The following is a 22,990-nucleotide window of genomic DNA, read 5'->3' as shown; positions in this document are numbered from 1 at the left end:
CCAACCAAAGCATAAGTCAACAGGACCTTTATACAATTGACTTCTTTTGGAATTATAAGCAACTTACCCTACCCTCCCTCTTTGTTAACTCACTCTCCTCATCACTCTCAACTCACACTCACAAACCCGTCACACATCCACAAGGATCTCACACCTAAAGGCTCACACACCCTCACATCTCCATCAGGCTCATTTCCTCTCGAGCTCACATCCTCATTCCTGTCCATGGCTCCGCTTACCACACAACCAGTCCACACACTGCCATGTGTCCAGCTCACACTCTCTCTGTTTGTTTTCGTGCAGGAGAACCTGGCTCACCTCAGCAGGGAGGGGTCCCAGACCAGGGGTGGAGTGGCCCACATCAGGCTCCTCACTCACTTTAAGGAGTGTGCCATCGTGCTGTCTGGTGAGAATGTGGGCCGTGCCTATGGCAAGAGTGAGGTAGGCAGTGAACACCCACCTGAGGATCCTGCACCGCATCATCCCTCTCTCAAAGCAACAGTAAGTGCTCTCTCTCTTGCTTTTGACTCTGGTGCCATGCACTAATTATCTCTACTTTGGCTCACAGGGAGCTCTGCCAAGTGATCAACCCCTCATGTAGCCAGTCCTTCAGCTGCATCGAGGTCCTCACCTCCAGCCAGGAGGACACCTCCTCCAGTGAAGAGCTGGAAATAAGCAGCCTGGAAGACCCATTGCAGCGCTTAACCACACCCTGCACCAACGTGGAGTCACACAACTTGCTGAGACCTAGATCTAGAGCAGTCTCGTGTTCACAATCTGGTGGTCATCGCAGGAACACGTGTCTGCAGCAGGAGGTGGTAGGTTCAGCCAAGCTCCCCAGCATTCACAGGACTGCTGGGGAAGAGGCATTTGTGAGGTCTGAGTCAATGATCAACCTCTGGATTAGACCTTTGAACTCATCGTGGAGAGTCAGCGGAAGGTGGGGAAACTTCACACAGAGCTGTTGGAAGCCCTCAACAAAGTTGCAAGGGAATCGGAGGAGTGCGTATGCGGCTGTCTGATCAAGTGGTGCCCATTTGTGTGTGCATGGAGGTCTCCATTGGGAGGATGGTGGACGCCAAGGAGACCCTGGTCCAGGAGAACACGGAGATGTGTGCAGACTTGCACTCCAGCGTGGGAGCCATGGCGAGTCCCTGCAGTGAGAGGGAAATGGATACCTCTTTGTCCCTCCAGGTGCTCCTTCCCCTCAGCGATCAGTCAGGCAGGTGCCTTTGGGCATCCGTGGGGAGGAGGACCGGCAGCTGGGCACCTCTGTGTCATCCACTCAGGAATCTCAGAGGCTGCCCTCTCCCTCTGGAGTCCCCTTTGCCTGTGAGCCCCTCAACCTCTTCCCCCGTCACCGCAGAGGGAGCAGCTGGCCCACGAGTGATTCTGGAGGGAGAACTGTGTGTGCGGCAGGGTCTTTTGGTTCCTCGTGCAGGCACTCTCCCACGCACGTGGATCTTTTCTGTATCATCTCACCTCAATGTCCTGAGTATTTTGAAAGCTGCCTGTGCTTTCAGTTGTCCATCTGAGCTGACCTGCATCTCCGCACACTCGCATCTTCGCACACGCAGTGAACACACTCCCATGCAGCACCTCGCCCACCACAACAGCCGTTTCACTTTCGATTTGGACAGCATGGTGCTAATTCAATTTTACTTTTGCTCCCCTGTCCTTAACCTTCCCACAGTCACCCACTTCCTTCCCCCAATCACAGTTGATGTTCCGCCATCACCTTCCATGTTGCTCCGTGACCTACCAACCATAACCCTTTTCCTTCAGAGATGTCCAGGTGAACGTGCACATTCCTTTCTTTCCTGAAAATCCCAACCTCATCCACATTAACTTCCCTGGCTCCCTCCTTCCTACCCCAAGGGTCTGTGTCTGCCTCTGAGTCCCCACCAACCACCCTCGTTGTCCCTTCTACCGCTACTGTCGAACCCTCACCCTCCCACCCTACCGCCTCACTCTGCAATCGGTCATTCTCACCATTCCTTCGCACCGTGCCCACCCTTACCACTCCCCAAGGGGCAGTTATGGACCCATCAGACCCCTCCCTTGCACGCTCACCTGGACATCACCCCCTCTGGACCCCTGCCCCCGGGACCCCTTCCCCCCAGAACTTTTTACCTCCCATGGACCCCTCCTTCTCCTGGAAGCCCTTCTCTCCAGAACCCCTTCCCCCTGCTTAGTCCTCCCACACCCCTGGATTCCCCCATTGCTTAGTCCATCCCACTTCCTGACTCCCTCTTACTTCTTCTGGCACCCTTAGTCCTTCCTCCCTCCCAACTCTTTCCTCCAGTTTTACCTCTTCCTCCAGCCTCCCTTCTTCCTCCAGCCTTACTCCTTACTCCTTCCCCCTTCCTGACTCCCTCAGACACTTTTACTTCTTCTTCCAGCTTTACTCCTTCCTCCTTCCTGACTACTTCCTCCGCCCTTACCCCTTCCTAAACCCTTACTCCCTCCGCTCTCTGCACTTCTTCCTCCCCCTTTACTCCCTCCCCTCTCCGCATACCTTTGCCTCTCTGAACTCCTTCTCTTATATAGAAACATAGAAACTAGGAGCAGGAGTAGGCCATTCAGCCCTTCGAGCCTGCTTCGCCATTAACTATGACCATGGCTGATCATCCAACTTAATAGCCTGCTCCCGCTTTCTCCTCATACCCTATGATCCCTTTCGCCCCAAGAGCTAAATCTAACTCCCTCTTGAAAACATACAATGTTTTGGCCTCAACTACTTTCTGTGGTAATGAATTCCACAGGCTCACCACTCTCTGGGTGAAGAAATGTCTCCTCATCTGAGTCCTAAATGGTCTACCCAATACCCTCAGACTGTGACCCCTAGTTCTGCACTCCCCCACCATCGGTAACATCCTTCCTGCATCTACTCTGTCTAGTCCTGTTAGAATTTTATAGGTTTCTATGAGATCCGCCCTCATTCTTCTGAACTCCAGTGAATATAATCCTAACCGACTCAATCTCTCCTTATATGTCAGTCCCGCCATCCCAGGAATCAGTCAGGTAAACCTTCGCTGCACTCCCTCTATAGCAAGTACATCCTTCCTCAGGTAAGGAAACTAAAACTGCACACAATATTCTAGGTGTGGTCTCACCAAGGCCCTGTACAATTACAGCAAGACATCCCTGTTCCTGTACTCGAATCCTCTCGCTATGAAGGCCAACATACCAGTTGCCTTCTTTACCGCCTGCTGCACCTGCATGCTTACCTTCAGCGACTGGTATACGAGGACACCTGGGCCTCATTGCACATTCCCCTCTCTCAATTTATAGCCATTCAGATAATAATCTGCCTTACTATTTTTGCTACCAAAATGGATAACCTCACATTTATCCACATTAAACTGCATCTGCCGTGCATTTGCCCACTCACTCAGCTTGTCCAAATCACACTGAAACATCTCTGCATCCTCCTCACAGCTCACCCTCCCACCCAGCTTTGTGTCATCTGCAAATTTGGAGATATTATATTTAACTCCCTCATCTAAATCATTAATATATTTTGTGAATAACTGGGGTCCCAGCACTGATCCCTGCGGTACCCCACTAGTCCTGCCTGCCATTTGGAAAAAGACCCATTTATTCCTACTCTTTGTTTCCTGTCTGCCAGCCAGTTTTCTATCCATCTCAATACACTACCCCCAATCCCAGGCGCTTTAATTTTACACGCCAATCTCTTACGTGGAACTTTGTCGAAAGCCTTCTGAAAGTCCAAATAAACCACATCCACTGGCTCCCCATCATCAACTCTACTAGTTACATCCTTGAAAATTTCCAGTAGATTTGTCAAGCATGATTTCCCTTTCATAAACCCATGCTGACTCTGTCCGATTCTGCCACTGTTTTCCAAGTGCTCAGCTTTTAAATCTTTTATAATGGACTCGAGAATTTTCCCCATAACCGACATCAGGCTGACTGGTCTATAATTCCCTGTTTTCTCTCTGCCTCCTTTACATCTTACACCTACCTCCACAGATGGCATCTTCTCCCCCATTAACCCCTCCACCTCCCATACTCCCTCCCCGCCCCCAACCTCTCCCCAGACACCTTCATTCCCCCATCCCAGCTTCCCCACCGACACCTTCATTCCCCGCTTCTAACCTCACACCCCCTGACACCTCTTCCTCTCCCAGTCGATCCTGGACCTTCCTCTCCCATCCACTTGACCATCATCTTTAGTGAGCATCAAAGGTGACTTTCCAACTTGCGTGAGCTGCTTTGCAGCACAGCCATGTCCATGAGAATCCACCTAGCATGCCACCCAGTGAGCTGTTGCTGTCAGGCCCCAGCACCTTCTGCTTCTGGGATGTCCACGATGTGAGAAAGGCCCTGGCAGTAAGTCCTGACCTCTGCATGTCACATTTGTCAAGACGTGTTCTGCATCGGCATGTTTTCCTGCTGATGTGGGTGGACGATCCAGGGGGGATGTGTCCATCAGGCTGGCCTAATAATGATATGTTGATGTATTGCAATGCAGTTCCCGATGTCTGATGGTGGGGAATGCCGACTGCCAAAGGTGGGCTGAGTGGGTGATCGCAAACTGGTTTCACCGCATCGTGAAATTGGTTTTTGGTCTTCTTGCTATATTGCCAACTCATGCCACTGAACATGCTCGACGCCAGTGGGCATGGAAAACTCCACTCCATGTGTTCCATCAGTGGCTCATGTGAGCCTATGCTGTGTCTCAGGAGCACTTTAAAACCTCACAGAAAATTATGAAAAGCCAAGTAGATAAACAAACCAAGGCTTGAACACATAAACCAGGGACCAAGTGATTGTGTTATATTGCAAATACAGAGGGTGAAACTGAAAGCCAGATTCAGTTGCTCATACAGTGGGGTGACGAGGATTGGTGAAGCAAATAATTTAATTGACACCCCGGGCTGTAGGAAAAATCAAAGAATGTGTTATGTCTACACATTGGAGCGGTATTACACTCAGGAAGGGAACAAATAGGCACAGGTATGCCAGGTAGTGAGGAGGAGGGAAAAGGAACAGAGAGGATGAGTTATTGGGAGGGGGAAGTCTGGACGATTCCCAAATTGAATCCCCTACCTTCCGGTTAACCAACGTGGGAGGGTAGACACTGTGCCCTCTTATTTAGACGCAGAACAGAGAGGAGACTTAACAAAGCTGCTTACATAGTTTAAGGGGATCTGTAAGAACAAGCCAGGACTAGCTCTACACAATGTAGATATAGGAGAGACCCCTCTCAGAAAGCAAAATCCCTATCTTTTAGGTCCTGAGGAACTGACCTAGGTTCAGGATGACATTAAGTCCGTGCTGGATGGACATCCTGATGGAGCCCGGCCACTGCAGCCTGAGTTCTCTGGTTGCACTTGTGCCCAATCCCAATGGCCCAACCAGGCTCTGCATTGATTACAGAAAAGTTAATGCAGTGACCAGACCTCTCGACTGGAAGACTGTATTGACGGAGTAAGAAACTCCACTTACATCACAGGGATAGAGTTAGTAAAAGGATATTGGCAAGGTTCCTTCACCAGCCAAGCTAAAGAGATCTCGTTTTTGTCACACTGGATGTTTTTCCCAATCCTGAGTTATGCCTTTTGGGTTAAGAAATGTTCCAACCACATTCTAAAGACTGATAAAGCAGGTAGCAGTTGGCTTGCCCAATTGTGTAGCATACCTGGATGATCTGTTAGTATACAGTGACACCTGGAGGGATAACCTAGGCCAGTTAGAAGCCCCATTCTGAATGTTACTGTTACTAATTTAGTGGTAAATCTCACAAAGAGTGAGTTTGCAAAGCTCAGATAAGCTAGCTAGGGCATGTTAGGGGTCAAGGGTGGGTGTTGTCCAGGACAGTGACAGTACAAAAATGGTGGATTTCTCCTTCCCAGGACTAAATGGGAAATAATGCGATTCTTGGGGATATGTGGGTTCTGTCACATGCTGGACCAGGACTTTATCACTTTAACCACCCCGTTGACAGACTTGCTCAGAAAAAGGCAAAGGTAGTGTGGTCAGAAAAGTGGCAAACAGCTTTCGAGAGGATGAAAGCCACATTAACGAATGAACCGGTGCTGACAGCTCTGAACTTTAACCAACCCTTTAAAGTGGCAATTAATGTTAGTGACATAGGGGTAGGTGCAGTTAAGCTCCAAGTTGATGAATCAATAATCAAAAGGCCGCTTGGGTATTTCTCAAATAAATTTTAAAGACACCAAAAGAGGTGCTCCACTGTACAGAAGGAAACTCTAGGTCTGTTACTCACTGTCAAGCAATTTGTAATATATGTCCAAAATGGACCTATAGAGACCTTAACCTACACATATAACAACAAATTAACCCCTGTGAAAAAATTCAAAATTCATAATGCAAGGAGTCTGCTTCTGTGATTGTATCACTTAAAGAAAACACGCATTTCAGGAAAAAAAGCAATGTGATACCTGATGATTTATCTATAGTTTGACTCAGCACAAAACCATCCCAAGAACTGTGGATAATGGGAGGCTGGGTCTAGGCTGTCCTAAATTCAGCCACTGTGCATATGAATGAATGTTTGAAAATGAATTGGTTTCTATTAATTTCCATTTTTCTGAACAAAATAATTGCAATGAAATACTGATTTGCCCTGGTGGGGAGGTATTTTAAAACGTGTTTTATATCGAAAATGATTTTATTTAATGAGTGGGCTGAAACTATTGGATAAGTTTTAAAAGGCTAAATAACAGCATTTTTAGTAAATTAACAGCAGTTCCTAAAATGGCTGAACATTCACGTAGCTGTACCCTACAAATTACAAAGCCACAGTAAGGAGCCAGGCTGTCTAGAAGTATCCCACTAGAGATAATCAACTTAGATGACTGTGAATGACTCATCTCCAAAACCATTCATGAAACATTCAGGCATAACCTATATATTCAGCTGGGTGTGGACCAAGCCATTAAGCTCAATCACTTTGGGCAATGAACCCCGACTGAGAAAGGAACTCCACTCATCATATAAAATCACTTTTAAACAATGGACTTGAAACCAGCTTCCTAAGACAATGTTTGTGTTGTGATATGCGCCTGCATGCATTGTAATGTAAAGGTACTCAGCAGAGCAAGGGTTAACGTGGTTCTTGAGAAAAGCACTGCCCACGATACGATGTATAGAGTCACATGGTATATTCTCACAGAACACTCTAAAACAGCACTCTGTAAGCAACCTACCTGCTTGGCAGTAACAGCTCCATGCAAGATAGTAACCTGGGAACTGTAAATAGTTAATGGCTGCCAATAAAGAATTCACGTTTAAACATACAACTCTGCAGGATCTCATAAATCTCCCCACTGCAGCAGAAAGAACCATAACATGGCTGGCACTGGTGTGAGCTTCTAAATAATATCACAACATGATTGGCAGCAATGGGCCCTTCAAACATTCACTCCCTCCACCACCGACGCACAGTAGCAGCAGTGTGTACCATCTACAAGATGCATTGCAGGGATTCACCAAGGCTCCTTCGACAGCACCTTCCAAACCCATGACCACTACCATCTAGAAGGACAAGGGAGGCAAACACATGGGAACACCACCACCTGGAATTTCCCCTCCAGGTTACTCACCATCCTGACTTGAAACTATATTGCCGTTCCTTCACTGTCGCTGGGTCAAAATCCTGAACTACCTTCCTAGGATGCATCTACACCACATGGACTGCTTGTAGCAGTTCAAGAAGGCAGCTCACCACCAACTTCTCAAGGGCAACTAGGGATGGACAATAAATGCTGGCCCAGCCAATGAAGCCCACATCCCATAAATGAATAAAAAAAGGTAAAATAAATCACAGTAGTGATAGTACCGTAAAGATGTAGTGATCAGCAGTGATATTAAAGAAGGCATCTTAAACAATGAACCCAAGACAGTATCCCCAGATGTGAAAGCGACTGAAGCTTAACTAGAGAGACGTGCACCTAAGAAGCTAAGACCTTGAGTAATGCAGAGCAAAGATACCTGGTCAGCTCACTAAATACAAAATATTGCAAGGGCCCTGGGTGCGAATCCACAAGATGGGTGAGCAAACAAAGAAAAGGCCGTCCTTACATTGTAGAATAGGATTGCAGCTCCAAAGGCCCAGTAGGTCAGAGTAGCTAGAAGACAGCTGCAAGTTAAAATGGCTGGCAGAGTTAAATAAAGAAACCTGCAGAGCACAGTCTAAAGTTTAAAAAGAAACCTGCAGAGCTTTAAAAGAAGCATCCTACAGAGCTAACAGCAAGAAATGCGGCAGTTTTAAAAAGTAATAAAAAAAACCGCAAAGCAAACAAACAGCAGGTGCTGTGACTTTAGGTTTTAAAAACAGAAACTGGTCCCAGTCTGGTTGGCTAAGAAGTCTCACAGAGCCCTCCCGAAGTTCACAAAAACAGGACCTGCAGAGGCAAAAATAGAGAGAAAGAAAGAGAAGAAATTGCTGCTGTGCCCTTTTCAACAGGAACAATGTTTTGAAAGGCTTTTAAAAAGAAATAGCCATGCTTGCCGGTGAGCCTGCCAAAACCCAAAAAGCATGGGAAACTCAAAAACAGCAAGTAAAGTTGCAAGTTGCAGGGAGACCCTGAGTATCAAAAAACGGTTACTTCACTGACTGCTCCTAAAGTGGTAACACATTTAAATCAATAAGTTCAGGAAAATACAAACAACCATGGGCAGAAAATTAGAAAAGCCAGATACATTTGTGATAAGGACATGGCTTCACCAGAAATAAGAGTGGTCTGGCAGACTCTCAATCAAACCCCAAGGGCAACAAGAGACCCCAGAGGGTGGGCAACAAAAGACTCGAGAGAGAAGGCAGCAAGAAAGCCCAGATGGAAGGCAATGAGACACCCCAGGAAGAGGTCAAGAGAGCAAGAGAATAAAGAGTTGAAAGAACAATTGGTTGCCATTCAAGATCAAATGCAAAAGGAATGCGTAACCATACAGCAACATGAAGAAATTAGGACTGTCTTAAACAGCAGAATGGAAGCATAACAGAATACATTCAACATGACTCCACTGAATTACAGGAAAGCTCAAGATGAAGCAAGAGAACTTCACAAAGAAAAGGAAAACCGGCTGAAAGACCTTCACATGCGATAAGAATTTCTTAGGGCAAAGCTTATTCCTCAGAAGATTACAAAGAGAAGCAAAATGACTTTAATCTCACTCTGAACAAACTGAAGAATCAGTTGACAGAGAAGACTCAGCAATGTTCAATATTCCAAGAGGCAGCGGCAAGCTACAAGAAATAAACTGAAGAGCCGAAGAAGCTGTTGAATGGAAAAGAGGAGGTGTTGAAAGGAAAAGCTGTAGAACCTTCCAAACTGCGAGCCATGAAGCACAACTACAGGGCTGACAAAGTTAAAACATCACTGGAGACAGACCTGGCCAACAGTGATACTAAAATAAAAGACAAGGACAAAATTCTGTTGCAGACAGAGAAATAAAAGACAGAAATAAGATCAGAAAATTTAAATCTGACACTGAAGTGCGAGGCACTAGAAGTAGAGAAAACTAAGCTGCAGGCCAAGATTCGTAAACTTGCAAAAGGATTTGACAATAAATGAGCAAACAAATGTTTGGCTGAAATTGTGAAACAAGTGGGAATGAAGGTTCCATTTGCAAAACATCCACATCCAGCAAGAACATGGTGGACACCTTGGGAAAGGAAAATTCAAGTTCAACTCTAGGAATGAACTGAGTGCACATTCCTTGTGGAAGGAATGGGACCAATCCACAATGTCCAACAAAAGCGGGCAAGTTGTTAATAAAGGGAAACGCAACCTGAAGGAGCACAAAAAGTGATTCAAATGGAGATAGCCAAGTACCAGAAACATAAAATACTATTACCATTCCTCTAAACATGACAGAACTTTCAAGCCTCAGGACCGTCTGAATTTATAAAGTCAGAGACTTGAGATTGGGGAGCAGGTATAGCAAGTGAAAATTGTATTGTAATACTCCATTGGAAGGGTGGAAAGTTTTCTTTGGAGAAGAGAGGGAATGTTGTGAAATGTGCCTGCATGCCACTGTAATGTAAAGGTACTTGTCAGGGCTAGGGTTAATATGGGACTGGAGAATAACATCGCACACAATGTAATGTATACAGTTACATGGTATATTCTCACAGAACACTCTAGAACAGCACTCTGTAAGCAACCTACCTGCATGGCAGTAATAACTCCATGCAAGATAGTAACCCAGGACCTGTAAATAGTTAAAGACTAGCAATAAAGAGTTCATGTTTAAACATAAAACTCTGCAGGATCTCACTGCAGCAGAAAGAACCCATACCATGACATGGCTGGCACCATGTCACAAAAAAAGATGTCACAAAACAGTTTGGATAACATATTAATTTGTGAGAGGAGATCATGTCATGAGCAACCTAATCATCTTTGTGTTCTAGGAAACAGCTTCTTTCTAGGCCAGTCAGAGTGAGACCAGGGAGAACTTCAGTTGACTCCCTCTCTCTCTCTATCCAACTGTCCTGCAGGCTTGTTTTTTGACCAGCCACAGACCGCAGGCAGCATCTTAAATATTAATGCAGCAGCTGCTGATTCCAGAAACACTAAAAGAAAAGGCAGACATCCTCCACCCACATCTTTGAAATTCCTTGACACAGAATCTGGAAAGACCATCAAGCTCGTCTGAAACCAACTAAACCATCAATTTATATATACAATTGACTTGTTTTGGACTCTTAAGCAATTTAATCTACCCTACTGCATTGTAATTAACTTCTGTGTCTATGGCTTGAAATTTAGCTTGGGTGGGCACACGTGATTTAAATCTGGAGGACAATACACAATAAAGTTTGTAAAGTACAATAAATACTATTTCCTTTTCTTATGAAACTTACAAGAAAATCTGTCTGCGTGTCTCTTTTACAGTCACCGCACTTAAACAATAAAACATTCATTGGATTGGCAAGCAAATTCTCTAAAAAAACCCTGTTGTGATCAATTGAGGCATAGAAAAAGAAGGAAGCCATTCTTCCACTTCTCACATGACCTTTAGAATATTGTAGATTTTGTTTGTAAATGAAGCCTTAGGATTTAAGTGGGGAATAGAACAAAGAGGAGATTCCCTTCTCAAATTCAAGCCTAATTATAAAGGAATTGATTCTTTGCTGTGTTATCTGAAGACGCCTCATTGTTGTTGTCAAGTGCATGTTTTGAACAAACTCAAACAACCCTTAAACAACCTATTGGAAAGTCCATCTGCTGTTCCTCCACTAAATGCTCTTTGACAGTAACATGCATCTGTATGTTTGTGCTATGATGCAAAATAGCATCAAAGTACAAGTGTGCAGGTGAGCAATTGTGGTCCAAGTTAATTCTCAGGTTTATGTTTTTAACAAATCCTCATGTTTTTAACAAATTGTAAAGTTAATGAGAATGAATATAGTTAGGCTATATTGAGTTCTGTTGAAGGGTCATGAGGACTTGAAACGTCAACTCTTTTCTTCTCCGCCGATGCTGCCAGACCTGCTGAGTTTTTCCAGATAATTCTGTTTTTGTTTTGGATTTCCAGCATCCGCAGTTTTTTGTTTTTATCTCTATAGCTAGGTTATACTGAGCGGTAGGAGTAGGACTGCAAGAAATTACTTTGCCTGGCACTTTTAGCAATTTAACTGACATGATTAAATGGTTAAATTAGCAAAGGAATGCCATTCAGCTACATTGGTAATGGATGATTTGCCCCAGGAGAATTCATTTGCAAGGGTGCAGGCAGAAAGTTATTTGGCATATCAATTTCTATTCATTTCACTGAAATATTTCCATAAGTAATCAGTTGGCATCAACTGCTTGTACATGTTCTTTTCTACATTGTACATGAACTTGTTCTTTCTCAGATTGCCTGCTTATTCCAGTTTGGTGTGTTAACATTGACATCAATTGTAGCGCTTGATATTACAATTTTATGGAAAGCTTAATATCATTCTAATATTTTCAGATGCATTTGAAAATTGATCTGTCTGTAGAATTCAATGTAGCTGGTTTATTAAACATAATCAATTGCATGACAACTTGAAAGTAAATTTTGCAGTTTTTGTCATTTAAATTATTTTACATCAATATTTTTGAACCAGAGCTAAATGGAACATTTGAAAAGTTAGTTTTTTAAAAAATTCATTCATGGGATGTGGGCATCACTGTTTGGGCCAGCATTTATTGCCTACCCCTAATTGCCCTTGAGAAGTTGGTAGGGAGCTGCCTTCTTGAACTGCTGCCGTCAATGTGGTGTAGGTACACCCACAGTGCTGTTTGGGAGGGAGTTTCAGGATGTTGTCCCAGCAACACTGAAGGAATGGTGATATATTTCCAAGTCAGGATGGTGAGTGGCTTGGAGGAAAACTTGCAGGTGGTGCTGTTCCCATGTGTCTGCCACCCTTTGTCCTTCTAGATGATAGTGGTCGTGGAGTTGGAAGGTGCTGTCTAAGTACCTGAGGTAAAGTAATGATTTGGAGGATAATTTTAATGAAATCTGCTGCTGTTGTGTGAGGTCATAACATCTGGTTCGGTCTGAGACAGTAAACAGGGAGGAATTGGCGGTAAAGTTGAGGATGGGGGCTGTAGATGATTAATTAAGTTTTACATTGATTAGCTGCAAAACATTGTGGTTCATCCAAGGCTGTTTGTTGGCCAAATAATCTGACAGTACAGGGGAGAGGAGGGGAAGATGTTGATGAGGTAGAGCCAGGTATTTTCAATGCACATGTAGATCCTGAACCCATGTCTATCAATGACCTCACTAAAGGGCAGCAAATAGGTGAGGAAAAGAATCGGACCAAGGATTGATTCTTAAGGGTTTCTATTCATTCATACAATAGAATTGTTGTGAACTCTTGAACCTTTCAGCATATTTTGATCATAATTTTAACACTCATCCTATATTCTTCATTCCAGCAGTGGTCTTATTGGCGTGCCTGGAACTGGGTGAGCCTTTGTGCTTTTCAAGCATTTTTAAATTTTAAGTGACGAGTAGAAGCTCTGTCCTGATTTTCTTTTTGCCTCACTCTCAGGCTCTGCCTACAGACTGGTTTGTTACTTTACAAACTGGGCTCAGTACAGTCCAGGAGAGGGGAAGTATTTGCCAGAGAATGTGGATCCTTGCTTGTGCACACATCTGATCTATGCTTTTGCTGGGATGGACAAACAAATCACCACCATTGCTGTGAACGATGTGACTCTCTACCACTCATTCAACAGCCTTAAAAACAAGTATAATTATTCTATAAATATTGAGAATATACCTGCAGTGCTAAATATAGTTTGAGGTCCTAATTACATTCTGGTCAACATTGAAAAATTGTGCCCAATTATATGTAAACATAACGTGACTGACCCAGTCAGATAGCTGGTGTTTGGGTGAAATTGGTCTATGTTGATTTGTGTCCCGTTGGCAGAGATGTGTCAATGCCCAATGGGTCTGACAATGCCTGACGCAATCATGATATCACCATGTTGTGCCATATAAACAAAAAGCACTTTATATTCATTCAACATTGCAAAAGCCTTTGAGTTGGCACACTAAACTGATAAGTTATTTTAACTAGTGTACAACTATACTTGCCATATATGCTAAATTTTGCACTTGCATCTGACTCTCAGAGTACACTGGTGCACAGGATGCCTTGTGCCTCAAGTGTATACACACCTGCATATGTGCAGAAACACTGGGCTTAGGAGAGAGCTGGAATTTCCACTCTGTTCAGCAACACAGAATGAGTGAGATGGAATTTGCATTTTAACTATTCCAGCCAGCTATAAAGCACTGATCAATGTGTGTTAAATATTTTCAAAAAATTGACACTACTCCCTGTTATTGTAGCCTAATAGTAAGGGATTTTGTGACCCCTGTTTTTAAACTCCTCCCTTGCCATTTGCGCTTTCCTGCCTTAGAGGACAACCAGGTAACTATTGCTCACAGGGCTCTGTTGTTGATGTTCACTCAAAGCTGCAATATTCATGTTGCCCAGCAAGATTTATGGAGGTGAGAGTGACAGCCTTTGTAATTAAGGCAACATTTGACTGACTGTGGCATCAAGGAGCCCTGGAAAAATTAAATACATTCAATAGCATCACCATCGCTGCACCCCTCCCTCCCACCTTGCCCCCCCAATATCAAAATATTGGGTTTATCATTGAGCACAAACTGAACAGGTGCAGCCATATAGACACTATGGATGCAACAGCAGTCAGAGACTGGAAATTCTGAGGAGAATAACTCACCTCCTGCCTCCCCAAAGCCTGTCTACCATTTGCAAGGCATATGTCAGGAGTGTGATGGAATACTCTCCACTTGCCTGGATGAGTGCAGCTCTAAAACTCAGCATTCAAGAAATTCCACACCATCTAGTACAAACAAGTCTGCTTGATCAGCACCCAACCCACCAAAGTAGATGTTCAATCCCTCTAATACTGATGCACAGTAGCAGCAGTGTTCTCTATACAAGACACATTGCAACAACGAAGCAAGAGTCCTTGGACTGCACCTCCCAAACCCGGGACCTCTACCACCTAGAAGGGCAAGGGCAGCAGATGCCTGGGAACATCACCGTTTGCAAGTTCCCCTCCAAGCCGCACAACATCGTGACTTAGAACTATGTCGCTGTTCCCGCATTGTTGCTGGATCAAAATTCTGGGATTGCCTTCCTAACAACACTGTGGGAGTCACTGTCCCAGATGGACTGCAGCAGTTCAAGAAGGTGGATCACTGCCAGCTTCTCCTTCAGGCCTCTGCCCGAAGACAGGACCGTACCACAGTGTCATGACCTCCACCATGGGTAGGACAAGAAGGCATTTCCCCAATCTACCCCAGCCAGAACTGGGATCAAACCTGATTGTCTGTGTTATGAATGTACCTGCTTCAGTCATCAAATCCTGGAGTGGGTTATTAACTCAGAGCTTCTGGCTCTGAGGCAGGGACACTGCCCACTGCACCACGAGACCTTCTAATACCATCTTCTCAAGTGCAATGAGGAATGACTAACAAATGCTGGCCTTGCCAGCAATGCCCACATCCCATGAAGGAATAAAATAAAGAGATTGTGTTATTGTTTGTGGGACATCCTCACATGAACCTTATCCTCTTTCCTATGGCACATCTTGTTGTCAAATGTATATTCTGCACTGAGGTATTTCTGTTCAATTAAAATTTAGCACCTAAAGGAGAAAGCAGTGAGAAGACTAGGACAATATGGTTTTCAGCAGTCGCTGTTGTGTTAATAAATGCATTTGCTTATGTTCCTTATTCTAAAAAAACAATTTGTTCAATTTTACAACAGAAATGCAAACCTTAAGACACTCCTGTCCATCGGAGGCTGGAAGTTTGGAACTCAGAAGTAAGATAAAAATATTTTATTTTAGCATTGGGCAGAATGTGCTTCTTTTCCAATTGCTAATAATATAAAATAAGCTGGGGTCAAAGAGATACTTTTGGAAATGATAACTGTAAGATCTTTGTTAAATACAACGATTGCCTGTTAATGAGCATTCTGTGACTATGTTCATCTGTCTGTAAAATTTAATTCAAAGAATATTTATAAGATGATATTTGAAAGGATCAAATGCACCGTTTTTACAAATACTTAATTTAAGTTAATACACCCAGTGAACATTGAATCATCTGATTATCAAGAGGAACATCAATGCAACACCATGTCATAATTATATTCTTGTAAATTATACTCGATTTCTTGGTATATTTTGAAATTGTAAAAGATTCAAACTTCTTAAAGGTCCGGTTGGTAATTACTGAAACCAAAATACACGTGTCCTGACCTTGTTTAACATTCTACTCTCCTCTAGATTCTCCGCTATGGTTTCCACATCAGGAACTCGACAAATTTTCATAAAGTCTGTGATTAACTTGCTGCGCGGTTATGGGTTTGATATTTTGGATATTGACTGGGAATATCCTGGGAGACGAGACAAACATCTCTTCACCGTGCTGGCACAGGTAGGACCAAATGTGTTTAACAGGATGTTTAGTCTATTAGCTAAAATAAAGCAGCTTTCAAACCTGTTTGTAAATTTAAATTTCCTCTCAAGGACATCACCAAGGACAAGGGACATAGGAACATATGCAGGCCACTGAGCCTTTCCAGCTTGTTTTGCCATTCAGTGAAATCATGGCCGATCAGCAAGATAACGAATGGCATGATAACCAATAACGTAACTATTAGCATCCTCATTAATCACTGTTCTGGCTAGTGTGCAATAACAGTTATCGATCTAGGCTCCATTTAAACCTGGTCCTACCTCTGACTACACCCTTAGATTAGTAGACACTGCTGCAATGCCTGGAAATGCAGCAACCAATAAGCTCACAGCAAAACCATGGATACATTTTATAAAACTGGAAAATTTTTTAGTCTGCATTTGAAACCCTCCTTTGGTGAGGATCTGTTGTTAAGAGAAATCTTATTCATTTTCAACTTCTAGGAAATTGTAGCAGCCTTTGAAGCTGAGGCGAAAAGCACTGGAAAACCAAGAATGTTGCTCTCAGCTGCAGTTTCTGCTGGGATGGGCATCATTGAGATGAGCTATGAAGTTCCTCAGCTTGGACAGTAAGTATCCATGTTAGTTACACAGGACAGAGCGCAGGGGAGATGAAGAGAGAGAGAGAGGCTGAATTTGCCAACTCGAGTCTGAGCTTAGCTTCTTGCGTGGTTTGGGTTTGATAGTTTGTTTATTGACTGGGACTGTCCTGCTTGTGCTATATTCACAACTTGGGTAATTCTGAGAAAGCTGTACAAATGCTTCTTTCTTTCAATGAGTAGTAAAACATGAAAAGTGGGTGAGTAATGGAAAAATGAATTTGAATTATGTACCTCCTTTTACAGCTTCAGGGCATCCCAAAGATATTCCCAGTCAATAGTATTTTGGGGTACTGTGGACACTGTTGTAATGCCTGAAAATGCAGCAACCAACAAGCTCACAGCAAAACCCCAGAAACAACAATGAGATGATGACCAGATATTCTGAAATTTTTCTTCTGGTTATGATTGCAAGATAAATGTATTTCAGGAAACAAGGAGAACATCATATTCTATTCTTTTCTGTAAAATATATTTCTAAGTTATATAAGAAGTATCCATGCATTTTGAATCCCCCTATTTAATCATCATGTAGTTTGTTACTCTTTGACTTTGTTTTCTCATTTAGATCCCTGAATATAAAGGCCCTGCTCTCATCAGTTGGGCTGTGATGTATAAGTTATATATTACAGTTCTGCTGCATTGTGCTCCGGGCAGACCATACTTACCATGGCCATTTATGATCACTGCTGCATTCAGGAGACATTCAAGCATTTGGGACAGTGTAATAGAGAGTTGCATGGTTGAACCTGAGTGTCAATGCTTCCATCATTGATCCATAATGATTCCATTTGGGTTCGACGATTGGTGTATGACCCCATTTAGGAATCTAAATAAGGCTCTTGTTTGTTTCAGATGATGTTGGCCGTGTGCTTCAAAGCTTGCTTGAACATCGAGTTGGGCAGGCTTCAATGGCTGTCAATGGCCAGAACATTTCATTAGTCTCCATTTTTCAGCAAAAGCTGGGTGGCAGGTTTTAAAATAAACTCAAATGTTTTAATATACTATAGAAACACATAAGGTGGCTCGGTGGTAGCACTCTTGCATCTGAATCAGTCAAATGTGGGTTCACGACACAACTCAATTGGATTGTCTCACTTGACACTCCAATGCCATGCTCAGGGAATGCTGCACTGCCGTCTTTCAGATGTGATGTTAAACTGAAGTCCAGTCCGATTTCCTAAATAGATGTAAAAGCCCCCCATGGAATTATTTGAGGAAGAGTTCTCCCTGTGTTCTGGCTAACATTTATTCCTCAGCCAACAGCACTAAATCACGCTAATTGGTCATCCATCTGAATGTGACAGTGACTGCATGTTGAATGTCAGTCATCATCTATGAGCTGCTTTGGGATATCCTGGGCCATAAAAGGTCCTGTATAAATGCAAGGCCCTTGTTTGTTTTCTATAATTTTAACTGTCAGAGCTAATTTCTTTCATGAGTTAGATAATTACCATTTATTTTAGTAAACAAGATATCAGTGTAACTCAGATCTCTTCTCATACAGAACCTTGGACTTTTTCAAAGTGATGACATATGATTACTTTGGATCTGGGAATAGCGTCACTAGAGAAAATAGTCCTCTTTTTCCTCTCCCAAATAACAAACTCTATACCAACATTCACTTTAATGTGGTAAGTGTTCATAAAAATAGAATGCAATCATATTTATTATTTCTAGTGGATAACTATCTTCAACCAGATGGTTTTCAAAGTCCTTCTAACATATACTTTCTTTGTTTCTTTCCTGTAGAATTTTACAATGAACTACTGGAAAGAGCAGGGAGTTCCTTCAGAGAAACTGAACATTGGGTTTGGTACATATGGCCATACCTTCAGACTGACCTCATCCAACACTGGGGGGAGCCCCGTCAGGAGGTCCTGGGCCAGCTGGGCCGTACACCAGAGTGACTGGAAGCTTGGCCTATTATGAGGTATTGCTACTGATGCAGCTTCTTTATTCCATAAGATTTTATATTTGAAAATACTAACCAAGTACTGAATTCTATCCTCCAAAATGACTCAAGCTTTACTGTGAGAACATCTGCATTATCTCAATCATACAAACTTCCTCAGGCTGATTAAGTGACATGTTAAAATGTATCTTAAGAGCATGTGCTCCCCTTGTGCAGTTCAAGAGGTGAAAGTATCCAGGATGGCCCGATTTAATGACAGGCAGTTCATTCTGACATCCTTACCAAAGACACCACCATCTGATCATCTGTCCCATGTATGAAGACCCTGCTGCCTCTGCCAGCATCACAACACATGCCATAGCTCAGCTCAGGTACCAAAGGAACAGGAGCTGAAACATGTCATCATACTCTGATAAACAGACTCACAATGCCATACCCTCCATCATCGGAAGGTATTTGACTGTCTCACTCTGGCCATTGTTGTTAGTTTTGGAAAATACATGAGGAGGTAAAATGGGGGATATAACCTTTTACATCTTTAACCTCCCCCCAGGAAGCTCCAAGGTTTTTTGTACAAAGATTACAGTCAATCCTTAGCAGCTTGTGTGCCAACCTATGCCTTATTTCCACATTGTTGGAATGGTAATGAAGCTGGTGTCGACGCTACTACTTTACACAGGTTAAAGAGATTGATTTAAATCCAGATACTTCTTTGGATCCTCCAATGCCCCGGATTGGAAACATGCAGCATGAGGAATCATTGATTATCTTTTAATAAAAGGTAATATTAGTCATCACTTGCTTTTTATGAATAAAAATATTTTTTCAACAGCAAATAAGAACAGTGCTCCCAGTTTGAGGATTGTAATTGACAGAAAATGATGGTTGAATAAATCATTAATGGAAAGTGATGTGCAAATGATTGCCAGTGGACGTTGAGAGCATTGCAAATCACTGATCATTTGTGACCGCTGATGACTTGAATGCTAATGTCTCACTCTTCTCACAGATCTGCACATTGTTGAAAACAGGCACTTCCAAATGGGATGCTCCACAGGTGGTTCCATATGGTTATAAAGGAAATGTATGGGTTGGATATGACAAAGTGAAAAGCTTTGGAGACAAGCTTTCTTTGATAAGCTGATATCCTACACTTTTTATTTGGTGAAACAAAAACAGAATTACCTGGAAAAACTCAGCAGGTCTGGCAGCATCGGCGGAGAAGAAAAGAGTTGACGTTTCGAGTCCTCATGACCCTTCGACAGAACTTGAGTGAATCCAAGGGGTGAAATATAAGCTGGTTTAAGGTGTGTGTGTGTGTGTGTGTGGGGTGGGGGGGTGGTTTGGGTGGGGGGAGAGAAGTGGAGGGGGTTGGTGTGGTTGTAGGGACAAACAAGCAGTGATAGATAGAAGCAGATCATCAAAAGATGTCACAGACAACAGAACAAAAGAACACATAGGTGTTAAAGTTGGTGATATTATCTAAACGAATGTGCTAATTAAGAATGGATGGTAGGGCACTCAAAGTATAGCTCTAGTGGGGGTGGGGGGAGCATAAAAGATTTAAAAATATTTTAAAATAATGGAAATAGGTGGGAAAAGAAAAATCTATATAATTTATTGGAAAAAACAAAAGGAAGGGGGAAGAAACAGAAAGGGGGTGGGGATGGAGGAGGGAGCTCAAGACCTAAAGTTGTTGAATTCAATATTCAGTCCGGAAGGCTGTAAAGTGCCTAGTCGACTATTATTAATGCCTTGCACTCTGGGCTTGGAATTTCTGCAGGTAACTGTCAGGATGGCTTGGGCTTGGACTGATTACTTGTCGCTACCACAAAGTAGGCAGGGGCAACCACTAATAACTAATATAAATTAGCAATTATTTGGGGTACCTAAAAGTATTTCTATTTCAACATTGTTAGAACCATAGAAAACTGACTACTGCAATATTGCTAAGTGTCTACAATCATAAAATTCATAAAACAGGATGAGCCATGCAGTAAAATACTGAAACATGTATATACGTTACAACCCAGGTTGCTGGGGTGAACTGATTGCTCTCTTTGTCCCACTCCTGACTTGATTGTAACAGTCTGAATTTAATGAAGAAATGTTATTGCCAATTTATATATATTTAATTGCAGAATTAAGAATTAGCTTTATTGCTAAAACTCACTCAGGTAAAGATGCAGAAATTACTAAAAAAAGGTTTAAAATGAAAAAAATGTCTAAGTACTCACTAATGCAAAAACAACACACACTGTAGCATTAGTGTTTAATGTGTGGGATTGTATAAACAGCACTGCCCATAGTGATGATGCAAGATACATATGATCAAGAGTCGAGGGTGAGAAGGTTTCAAGCAGACTAACACCTAGCTATGTATATCTGTATATAGTTCATTAAATCTAATAAAGCAGTTAGTGTTTAGACATAGCAATGTCTCAACGATCACTCCTCAGCCATTCCAACCAACATACAACACATGTAAGCCATCACCCCCTCCTCCGCACAACAAGCAAGGAGAAGGAAGTAAGACTCTGCAGAATATCAGGTATTAAAAATTTGGCCAAGTAACAAATAGAATCAGAGAAAAAAAAATCACTGGCTGACCAGATGTCTGTTTGCAGTGAAGGGCCCTGGTCCACAGTAGCCGCTGGTTCCTGGTGTTTTTCCCTGGAGACTGTGGTTTTGATTTGGAATTCTCCTTTTGCAGCTTTTGGTTTGCAGCAATAAAATCTTCTGGTGGGTTTTTCAAATCATAAATGGATCATCTTTGATGAGAGAGGTAACTGAAGAAAGAGAGATGGGGTAAGGCTGTTGCCCCTGAGGCAGTCTCACTTTGAACATTCAAAATTCAGTATCTTTTCCCCCAAGAGCTGGATTATGTGACCTCTCTCTGAGATCTCCAGGTCTCCATAAAAAGCAACTTGTGTCCTTCTCAAATGCCATATAGCAGCTGCTGTAAGCCAGTGTCCTTAGCTTAGAAAAAAAATGTCCATTTCAAAAAAGGTTAACACACATGATTGTCCACTCGATGACATTATAAATTAATAAATATCCAGCTGAAGGCATTGTAAATTAATATTTTAAATAACACATCTTCATAACAATATTAACAGGCTAAGTCATGAATCTGTATTGGTTGTTGCACCCAGTCTGCTGATGATAGTTAAATTAATTAAAGATGTGCATTGTATTATAATGTCATTTAAAAGGATAACATATTGTGATCCAAATTTATCAATTTTATAATCAGACGGGGTTCAATAACATTTTGTGTAACTTGATTTAAAATAAATCTATAATTAAATTGCACTTTAAAATTTTCACTCAAGCAAATAGGCTCCAAACAGAATTGGCTATGTCACAAGATTTTCTCAGTAGCCCTTATTGGACTGACTTTCCAAGCAGCTCGATCCTGACACCGTAAGGAATTGAGTTCGAGCTGATGATTTTCAATGCAGCAACAGCCCTTGTCTTTGCAATGTTTATCTTCATTTGCAACTAATTTTGAAGCAAGAAATGAATTAGTGGATTTTGTTTTCTTCTAGCTTGTGTTCCATCTAAAACAACACTGGCACCAGCTGTTCCTCCCAGTCAGGCCCCTGGTGGCGCAGCAGTGGTAGAAGTGGTTTCTGCGCTGGCAGAGCTAATGGCATCTATGCTGATCCAAAGGACAAGAGCAAATTTTATGAATGTGACAACAGAGGTACCTACCTGAAAAATTGTGCTCTGGATTAGTCTTTGATTCTTCATGTGCCTGTTGCAACTGGGCATAATGAGCAAGCAGAAGGTAGACTTGCTTATTAACCTAAGTAACAGTTCAAAGCAGGCTTTCGATGAAAACGATAATGTTGAGGTGCTGTAAAATATCAATGTAGCCTTTATTAGAAGTCCTAAAAGAGTCCATCAAGAGTTCAAAATATACGTGTAAAATATAATAAATCTCAGCTCACTGGGTGTACAATTTCAACAAATCCTCACAATGTGCATGTTAAATGAATCTAGGTTAATTTTCCTAGTTTTGTTTCAGTTGAAATGGTTGGAATGCTCTCACATTGGTGTTATTTTTATTGGTTCACTGGGTGTGGGTGTGGCTGTCATGCCCAGCTTTTATTGCTCATCCATTACCCTTCATGAGCTGCCTTCTTGAACCATTGCAATCCCCACAACAGTGCTCTGGTATCATAGACATCTGCAATGACATTTTCACAAAACAAGGTTATTGAGTTTTATTTCAGCCTAAGCTGCTTTTACATGAATGTTTCAGAACCTGGTTGTGGAATTGGGGAAGACTTTGCTTGTGTTCCTGGTCAGTTCTGCTGGGTGAAGATGTGTTGTTGGGGAAGAAGAAAGGCCAAGAAACAAGAAAATAATTATAATTTTAAAAATACCCAATATATCAGTTATTTATTTTTATGCTGCTGATGTGATATTGAAATATTATCATTGAATAAGAGAACACTAAA

At 42.5% G+C, this 22,990-nt stretch overlaps 1 pseudogene; it reads left to right on the top strand.

Annotated features, from left to right (window-relative positions):
• LOC121282380 overlaps nucleotides 1-22,990 on the top strand; it is a 58,648-nt pseudogene that overhangs the window by 7,089 nt on the left and 28,569 nt on the right.

Source organism: Carcharodon carcharias, chromosome 9, assembly GCF_017639515.1.
Source record: "Carcharodon carcharias isolate sCarCar2 chromosome 9, sCarCar2.pri, whole genome shotgun sequence".
Classification (NCBI taxonomy): domain Eukaryota; kingdom Metazoa; phylum Chordata; class Chondrichthyes; order Lamniformes; family Lamnidae; genus Carcharodon; species Carcharodon carcharias.
The sequence above is the reverse complement of the archived record's forward strand: the minus strand, read 5'-3'. Positions and strand labels throughout refer to the sequence as shown.